Consider the following 9,176-nt stretch of genomic DNA (forward strand, 5'->3'; position numbering starts at 1 on the left):
CTCTCTCTCTCTCTCTTGCCAGTTTCCACTTTGCTGTTTGCAATTGCCATGACCTGTGGCCCCACCCTGCACTCTGCCTTGTATCCAACTGAGTATGGACTGAAATATCCAAAAACTGTAAGAAATAAACCTTTCCTTTCCCAACTTTGGGCATCCGGTATTTTGTCACAGTGACAAGTATAAAGTAATGAAGACCATAAGACACCAGCACCTGCCTAATAATCAATCTATGTACAGTGTTCTCTAGTTGTCCCAGGAAATGCCTTCTTTGCACTTGTCCTCACCATCAGAAGGTTAATGCATAATCATGTTCTGCACTCAACTATCGTTACTACTTTCTGTCTCCCTGTAGATTAGTAACAGGAACACAATTTGCAAGCACATTTAACATTCAGTTAGGTTGGCTACATGGCCTTGGCTTAGAAGAGAAGTACACAAAACACACCACATTGCACTAATGAGCTGACAATATCCAGCCAAAAGGGCCCTGAGGGCTTTAAGGAAAATATCTCAACTCAGTGTTGGATTCTCACTTGTCATCTTTTATGGTAAACCAGACAAAAATGCAAGAAAACCATGAATTGTAACTTGTTCTACAAGTGTTCTGCAAGATGAAAAAATGTTTTAAATAAATATTAACTTGATAAATGAGGCATAGCTTGCCATATGAGTGGCATGTGATGTCAAATGTTACATGATCACAACTCAGGCAATGGTTTCTTTCTCTTCCTGTCTCTCTGTCTCTGTCTCTGTCTCTCTCTTTATATCTCTCTGGAGAACTCTGGGTGAACATGTACTAGTAGTAATAGGCTATGGAGGAGATAACATTTGCAGGACAGAAAGGGAAATGAATCTCTCACTACAAACGAAAATAGGGAACTGTACAAAATACACATAGTGCACTGTTTTGTAGAAAGGCACCACCCAAGACTGCAGAGGGGCAAGCAATGAATCTGTTTGAGAATGCAGAATCATATTTCTACGAAATCCTCAAAAGGAAGCAAAAATAAATGGCATCAGATAAGTTCTTTATTAAAGTGCTCAAAGAAAATATTCCCTTGAGCCAGTAGATAGCACTGATTCCATCACTAATAGGGAAAGTTGTCCTAAAACCATAACCTTATGTCTCTCATCTCACTCACACCACAAAACAAGGCTTTCACAAGTAAGTTCAGATGAATTTACTTTCTTTTTAGTTTATATTTCTTTATTAATATTAAAGCGGTACAACTTTACATAAATATATGAGTTGTGGAAAAATTACATGCCCCTGTCATTTCTCCTTGCGAAATTTGCTTGGATATAAAAGTGCTTTGGGTTACAAACATGTCTCCAGAATAAATTGTGCTAGGAAAGAAACAAAATATTATTATGTTTTTGAAACCTGAAAAAGTGTTCCTTCTCTTTTGGAAAAGTGTGGAAAATAAGGTTGCCTTGAAATCTAAGTGTCTGTTCCTGTGTGTTGCCGTTTTCCTTCCTACTCTACCTTTATTACTACTTTCCTATAACCAGTCACTTGCACTCTGATGACATCTTAAAATCAATTAGTTACAAATCCCTTAGTCACGTAGCGATGGCACTTTCTTTCCAAGTATGTCTGTGGTAGTTAGAAGGACCCAGAACTTTGGAATCAAATAGATGAAAACTTGTATTTCTGCCATTCACTATCATTATAACCATGAGTCAATTATTAAACTTTTCTCCTATGGTAATAAATTAGCAAGTCATGATAGCCTTGGATATTTGGGAATCAGTAAGTGTTTTATCTAACAGCATGCATTCTTGGAGCCAGGGCATAGGAGTTCAAATTCCTATTTCACACTCACTGGCCTTGGAATTTTAGACAAATTACCCCATACTTCTGCTAAGTTCCAACGTTTTATGTGTAAAAAAAATCAATAACAACACCTATCTAACTAAAATATTATCAGTCCTCCTAAAGAACATTTGCCTAATATATTTTATTCATCTACTTGATAAATATCTTAGGACTAGTAAATATTTCACTAGAAAAAAATCTTTCTTTATAATCACCAGGCTCTTCCGCTTGATTCTGGCGTAGCATCTCTTTCTTACATGCTCTAGCAATCTTTTTTATAATGCTAGGATGACCACTGCTAGGGCCCCATCATAGCTGTGATTATATAATCTCCCTTCCATCCTATTTAAATAAAAAGCATTCTCTTCAGATAGGTTAAAATTAACTACTAAAGAAAGAACAAGGTGGAGCACAATATGAGCTAAAATGTGGATTGTGATTTTAGTTAGAAAGCCAAATACATTAACTTTGACTCCAAATGGGCTCAAGGCCAACCTGAAAATCCTGTCTCAAAAACAAAAACAAAGTTATCAAATACATATAATGCTACAGTATGGTTTGTTCTAATGAACTCAGTTGCATTTCACCAGTTACTACTCACCACAGAGAGAGCAGGACAACATGAAAAGCAAACCCAAGCAACAAAGAAGGTCACCCATTGATGCTGGTCACCCAGTGATTTAAACAAACTCAGCCCATATGAACTGAATGGGATTAGTGGACTGACAGGCACAGGGATTAGCAATTCTGTCCATTGTGTAGCCCTCTTCCAGCAGTGCAACCAGAGACATCAGGGCTGGCAGGAGTCCAGTGATCTCCCAGCCCAATAACTTTGCTTCTCAGGGACAGTAATCAAATGACACTAAAATACTACTAAATAACTAGAAGCAGAATCTAGCTACAGACTTCTACATTCTAAGTCCTGATTTTGTGCCGCTGCTTTTATCCCATGTGATGCTGAGAACATTTAACTAAAATTTGATTAAATTCAACATTCATTGTTACATTATGCATTTTATTGTATTTTATTTGTCTTTTTAAAAAGAGAAGATATGCCTGCCCAATTTTAAGTCATTTCACTCTACTTTATTTATTGGGACTCATTTCCCATAAATTAAAAACTGAAATTCCACACTATAGTTTATGCAAATCATCCCAAAATGCAAATTAGTTTCCATCATCAGAAAGGTCAGTGTCCTAATAAATTAGTTTGAAATATCAAAACAGTCCTTCTGTTTATGTAACAGTCAGTAAACATTCAAAATACTGAAAGCAGCAAAAGAAAAAATTAGTGTTAAAATCCTCTTTCTATGCAAGCACAATTGTAGGTGACACTTAGAGTTTTTTCCCTTTACATACTAAAGCAAAAATCTTGCTCTAAGAATATTTAAATCTTCTAGAAATGATGAAACATACATACAGAATTAAGAAATCAAAGACAAAATGCGAAGGATGTCATAAGATTGGTAGCACCAAAAAGTCTGTAACTGTTTGGAAGGAACCAAATGGCTTTTCATTGGAGGACATCATGACATGGGTAGCTTTTGGGTTGGCCTTGACATCAGCTAGGATCCAATCTGTGCAAATGAAACAGAAGGAGCTCTCTAGCCTGACAGGGAGGAGTCAAAATCAGAAAACCCTCAATGTATATGATGAAGATTGTATTTGGCTGAAATATAAGACTAAACAGACAGTTTGAAGATAGGACTTAGAAATTTTGAATCCATCATTAAGCCATAAAAATTAAATTAATCAAAGAGGAACCTTAAAATGAATGGCAAATTTCTTGAGGTTGAAATGACTACATTTTTCTTTTAGATATTTATAAACAAGCATGTGGTAATTAGCAGTAGTACCAAGTTTCCAGCCATGGTAACGTCTTGTAAAACTCTAGTAGAATATCACAAGCAGAATACAAATATCATTACAGCCAAGACTCACAACTTGGCCAGCACCACATGGTCCCTCGTGTAACCTGCTTATAGATACATCCATGTCCTTCTCATCTTTCCCTCTTCTTTAACTCTTGTGTTTTAGTTACATTTCTCTTGTTGCTGAGACAAAATATCTAACGCCCAACATCAGGGAAGAAAAGGGTTATTTCTTACAATTCTTGGAGGTTTCAATCCATACTCAGTTGGACAAGGCAGTGTGACATGACATGACAGCCATTCATGGAGGCTGCAAACAGTAAAACCATGAACCTGTAAGAGAGAGATACGCCTTCTTCCTGCCCTTACACTGTATGCTATTCCACTCCTGGACGGTGTAGCACTCATACCACCAATCCCTGGGCTAGAAAACAAACCAAATCACAAATGCTAGATTTGGCCATGTCCATGATTGCTTAAGGTTTGGGAAGGGCACTGACATAAACTATAACACTTTGTGTTATGGCTGATACATTGTTTCAACTTGAAAAGTCTAGAAGCTTAACTAAGTAGTTCAGCAACTCTTCGTCCTGAGGTGTAGAGGACTCAACATTACCTCTCTAAGACATTGGCCATTGTGTCAATGTTGGAATCTCAAAAGTTTAACTAAGTGATTCACGGCCCTTGTTTGTCAACATCCTCAGCCTGTGCAAGAGGAGGGCATATAGATGGTGTGAGTGCTACAGTCACACTAGGGGTGGAGCCTGTTTACAATATAAGGGAGGAAAAAAAAGCATCGTCCCACCCTTTTGACCCTCTTTTGCACTTGTTGCTTGCTGTCTTTGCCACCTTAAAATATTGCCCATGTGCCACGCTCTCCAGCTTTTGACCCAGGCCATTATGGGCTGAAACTTTCCAAAGGGGAGCTAAATAATTTCCTTCCCTAATTTTGGGTCTTATGCATTTTCTCCCGTAAACACGACAGAGTTTGGTACCAGAGAATTGAGGGTGCTTGTGTGACTACACCTGACCACGAGCTTCAAGAGCCTTTGGGAATGGCTGTGGGAAGAGTTTGGAAAGATTCAGAGGTGTGTTCTGAAAGACTAGACCTGAAATGCATTACACTGTTCTGTATGGGAGACTTTGGTCAGAGCTCAAGACCAGAAAACTGATTAAAAAAAAATCCTGCTGATAAAGCATGCTTATCAAGGTTTCTGACTGGAATGAGGGTTACATTGGTTGTTGGACCACAGAGGGTGTACGTTTTGGTTTGGCAAAAGTTTGTCTGTACTTTGCTCATGTCCAGAGACTACTACTGTGGTCTGTTCTTGTACATGATTGCTTGCTCTTGACATTCCTTGGTTCTTCAGAGATATTCAAACTTGGGATTTGCATAGCAGCTGTGCCTCACCCAAATGAATATTTCTTTAGAGCGCCTAGAAAGGTATTCTGGACTGGTGATATAACTCAGTGGCACAGCACCTGCCTCGCAGGTGCTAGGTCCTGAGTGTGATTCCCAGTTCCAAAAAATAAAATAAAATAAAAAGGAAAATTATCTTTCCCATATCCATAAAACATCTGTAAGTCAATCTTTTTGTTGGACAGAGAGCAGAATATGACCTGACAGCTCTATTATTTGTGTTTTTCATACACAGCATGTTATGGACTGATTTGTGTTCCCTCAAATTCTGCATTTGGAGAAGACTTTAACACAAGTTCTGAGATCAAATGAAGTCATATGGGCAGATCTTCATTGACTATAACCTACGCAAACTTCTCAAGATTAGTTTTCTCCAAAGAAATCCTTCTAATTTCTCCTCACAATCACCCAAGCTAAGATTTCTAATGAAGTTAAGAGGTTCTACCACTGTATCATTTGTTTTTAGTTAACTCTCAAATTCCACATGTGGTTTAACATTTTATTTATAAGGCAATAAATATCGAGCCTCAGGTTTTCAGCTAAAACTCTAAGTAACCTCCCAAGCCTGATAGCTCCTACCTGCCTACCTACATTCCTAAGGTCTGCTTTCCTAAGCAGCCTCTTAATGAATCTCAGTGGAGAGTCACCATATTTAGCTAAGTGCACTGTTGAAACTTGCAAGTTTGCAAACAGTTTCACAGAGCTTACTCACCTCTCAAGCCATCCAAGAGCCTTGAGTTCTACCTTGAGAAGGTCTCTTTTACAGGATGGGCTGAATGGTATTAACTATTGTCCTGAGCAAGACAAGATGAAGGTTGTAAAAGCTCCTATTTTTACATTGAATAGACTGTCACACATCTTATTAAGTCTTGACTCTAAGCCAAGCAAAATGCAGCCTGTTTCGCATAACATTTTTCAATCTTTCCATCACTGTGACAACAATATCTCCCAGAATAAATCTTCTGGTGATTCTGTATTGTGGTTCTTTGGATAGTCATTTCTTTTGGGGAGTACTTCAATTCTTGCAATGTATGACATTTAAAATCAGCTCAAGCTATTTATTTCTGTCACTTCAATGTCAAATATAACACACAAATCTGTGACCAACCAAGTCCAGAATCCACATATCAAAATAAAAAGATTCCATAAATCCTCCAAAGCAATTTGGGAAGTATTTAGAGACTTAGAAAGCTGTACCAAACTAACTGAGCCAAAATTGCAATCACATAAGAAGCTCAAGGATAATTTTGTATCAAATAACCCTATCCTTCCCTAAGTAAATAACACGGGGTACTGAGAAATTACCTTAGTAGAGTAGAAGTGAGACAGACAGAGAAGACATTGCTGTGAAAACTGTCTGTCCATGTTAATGATGGCATTTCTACTGGGATGCTTAACCTCCCACCTCTCCAAGTGTATTCTCATAAAAATGAGAGCTATGCTTAGAGACCGATAGACATGTCACTGGTTAGTACACATGTGTGTAGGATGGGGTGGATGCTGTACAATTTCCATTTCTGCTAACAACATGGGGAGGGAAAGAATATTATACAGTGAAGGGAACTAAAGTACAAGGATAATATGTTACTTCTTCAAGGGCATTTGGACCCTGATTGAATACACTTCAAAGGAGCTCTCAACTCTAAATTTCAAAGACTGTGCTTTAGAGCTCCCGCAGCACCTCTCACATAACACACACACACACACACACACACACACACACACACGTATGCACATTCATGCACATGTATGCACATGCACACGCACCAGCATGTACTCCATTGGGATCAGCAAGTATAGCAGTAAACTAAGAAAACAAGCATACCGACTGGGTAACAAAGAGTCCAGAGGTTTCTTCTCTCTTCAGATCCCTGGGCAGGAGCAGATAGCTTACTAAGGATGACGCAGTGGATTCCTCAGCTGCTGTGTGTTTTTACTCCCCCAGCTAATTCAGCCCTTTGTTTGCTCATGGGTTTGTTTACTCATTCATGTACTAACTTCACATATTGATCTTGTCAGTGATTGAGAGTTGAATGGAGTCTGCAGAGCCTTTCTGTGAAAAAAGAGAGCAGTTTTAGTGACAGTAGAAGTGAATTTCCTGATTATAATAACAACTTCCACCAGGATTTGGAAAAAGTCACATACTGGAGATGAATGCTGTGTTTTTTATTTGTAATTTAATTTTTCTCTGAGCAGAGAAAGTTGATTAAACAGCCCTTGCTGGTTAAGGGTCTCAAGCAATACAAGTCCAGAAAACCCCATCAGGCTTGGGGATTGACTCCATGGCCTGCTATTCTCACCAAAACAGTTTTTCTCCTGTAAGGAGAGGAAAGAAAGAAAAAGTCTTTCACCTGTGTGACTGTTTCCGGAAATACAATATTCTTCCTAAGATAAGATCAGTGACACATAATACTTGGCCCAGAAAAACAGATAATAAGCATTGTGGTTTCTAGGCAGAAAGTGAATTTAGGTGCCCACCTGACAGAAAGTTTGAAGAATGATGAAAAAGCAACGCTTAGTAAGTATTTGTTGAAATTGAATGTGTAGGTGTGGTGACTGTCTGCAAAGCTGCTGTTTTTACCTACATTTCTTAAGGCATATTTTCGTTTGTTTCGGTTCATGTTTGTGTGTGTGTGTGTGTGTGTGTGTGTGTGTGTTACTTTTGTCTTGTTTTATGAGACAGCTTTGCTACACAGATCAGGCTGGCATTAAACAGTGTGCTCCACACGTCTCAACTTCCCTGTTACTGGAGTGCATGCTTCACTACGCACAACTCAGTAATGCCTGTTTTAAGAGCTTATTCTTCTATAATTATCCAACAACAGACAAATAAAGATGTGCTCATCCCAAGAATGCGATGGAATGCCACGTGTGTTTGGAGCCTGGTGCTCTCACTGAGTAAGCCACTTTTGTGTCTACAAGCACAAGAAAGCAGCAAACCACAGCTTCTGGGGCCTGCCCCCAGCCCCCTGCAGAGTTAGCAGCAGCTGCTGTAGAGCTGTAAATTTAACTGGAAACACATTTATGAAAAAAAAGTTGAACTGAGCAGAAAAAGTTGTGAGAGAAAATGAGAAACATCAAAAGGGCACAGAATTTTCTATCTGATTTGCAAGGGTAAAGTGCAGGGGAGTCTAGGACTTTGGAACAAAACAGCCTTGGAATCTAGAGGAGTGGCCCATGCTGGCAGCGAAATCCTCCCTGCCTTCTGGCTTTCTATTAAAATAATAATAATAATTTTTTGGAAAAATCTCTAAACTCAGTAAATTACCTACTGTCAACAGCTTCTTATGAACAAAGTAAAGGAATCTGTAACAGGAGACATCTGGCCCACAAACCTGAAGATGTTTAGTATCTGCCTCTTGACAGAAAAGTGTGTGAATTCCTGACATAAAAGAAACCCACTCAAACATAAGTGCTGTGAGGGTGAGGATGCCACTGGAAGAACCAAAGCAGCTGACTCCAGAACCTGTCTGGGATTCTTTCTACAGAGCAGGGGCCACGGTGAACAAGAGCGTGGGCTTTGAAACCAGGCTGGCTGGAAAGGACACTGAAAGTTTGCTCTCATACTTACTAGGTTTCTGATTGAAAGTAAGTTACTCACTCTTGCTCGGTCTACAGAGTGGGTGTTTTGGAAGAAAACTGAGATTCCCATATTCATTTTGGAAAAACTATTCAGTAATTTTCTTTTCCCATCTAAAGTCAATACTTGGGAAAGCTAGTAATTTCAGTAGAAGTAAATTGTTTTTGATAATTCACAATAATCAGAGCCGAATGGAGAGTTGTACTGAAGCATGATTATGAAAATCAAGAAACAATAAAAATAACTGGGTTTGGTGGCCGGAGCAGCTGTGCTGCCTATCCTCATCACAGGCTTCAGCTCTGCAAATCAGTTCATCTGCTAAAAGTACCCTGTCTCCAGATGCAACTTCAGTACCTGAATCCTGGTTTTCTTAAAGATTTAAGCTTACAGTCAAAGGCTTCCTACTCTGGGTGTACAAATAAATAGTGCCCACCCCTTTTTTAACTCCCACTCTCTTCCCCCAATCATATCCCAGCATGCAAATAC

The sequence above is a fragment of the Cavia porcellus genome, unplaced genomic scaffold (genome assembly GCF_034190915.1).
Source record: "Cavia porcellus strain 051 isolate PalLab524CR breed Dunkin Hartley unplaced genomic scaffold, mCavPor4.1 scaffold_1, whole genome shotgun sequence".
Taxonomy (NCBI): Eukaryota; Metazoa; Chordata; class Mammalia; order Rodentia; family Caviidae; genus Cavia; species Cavia porcellus.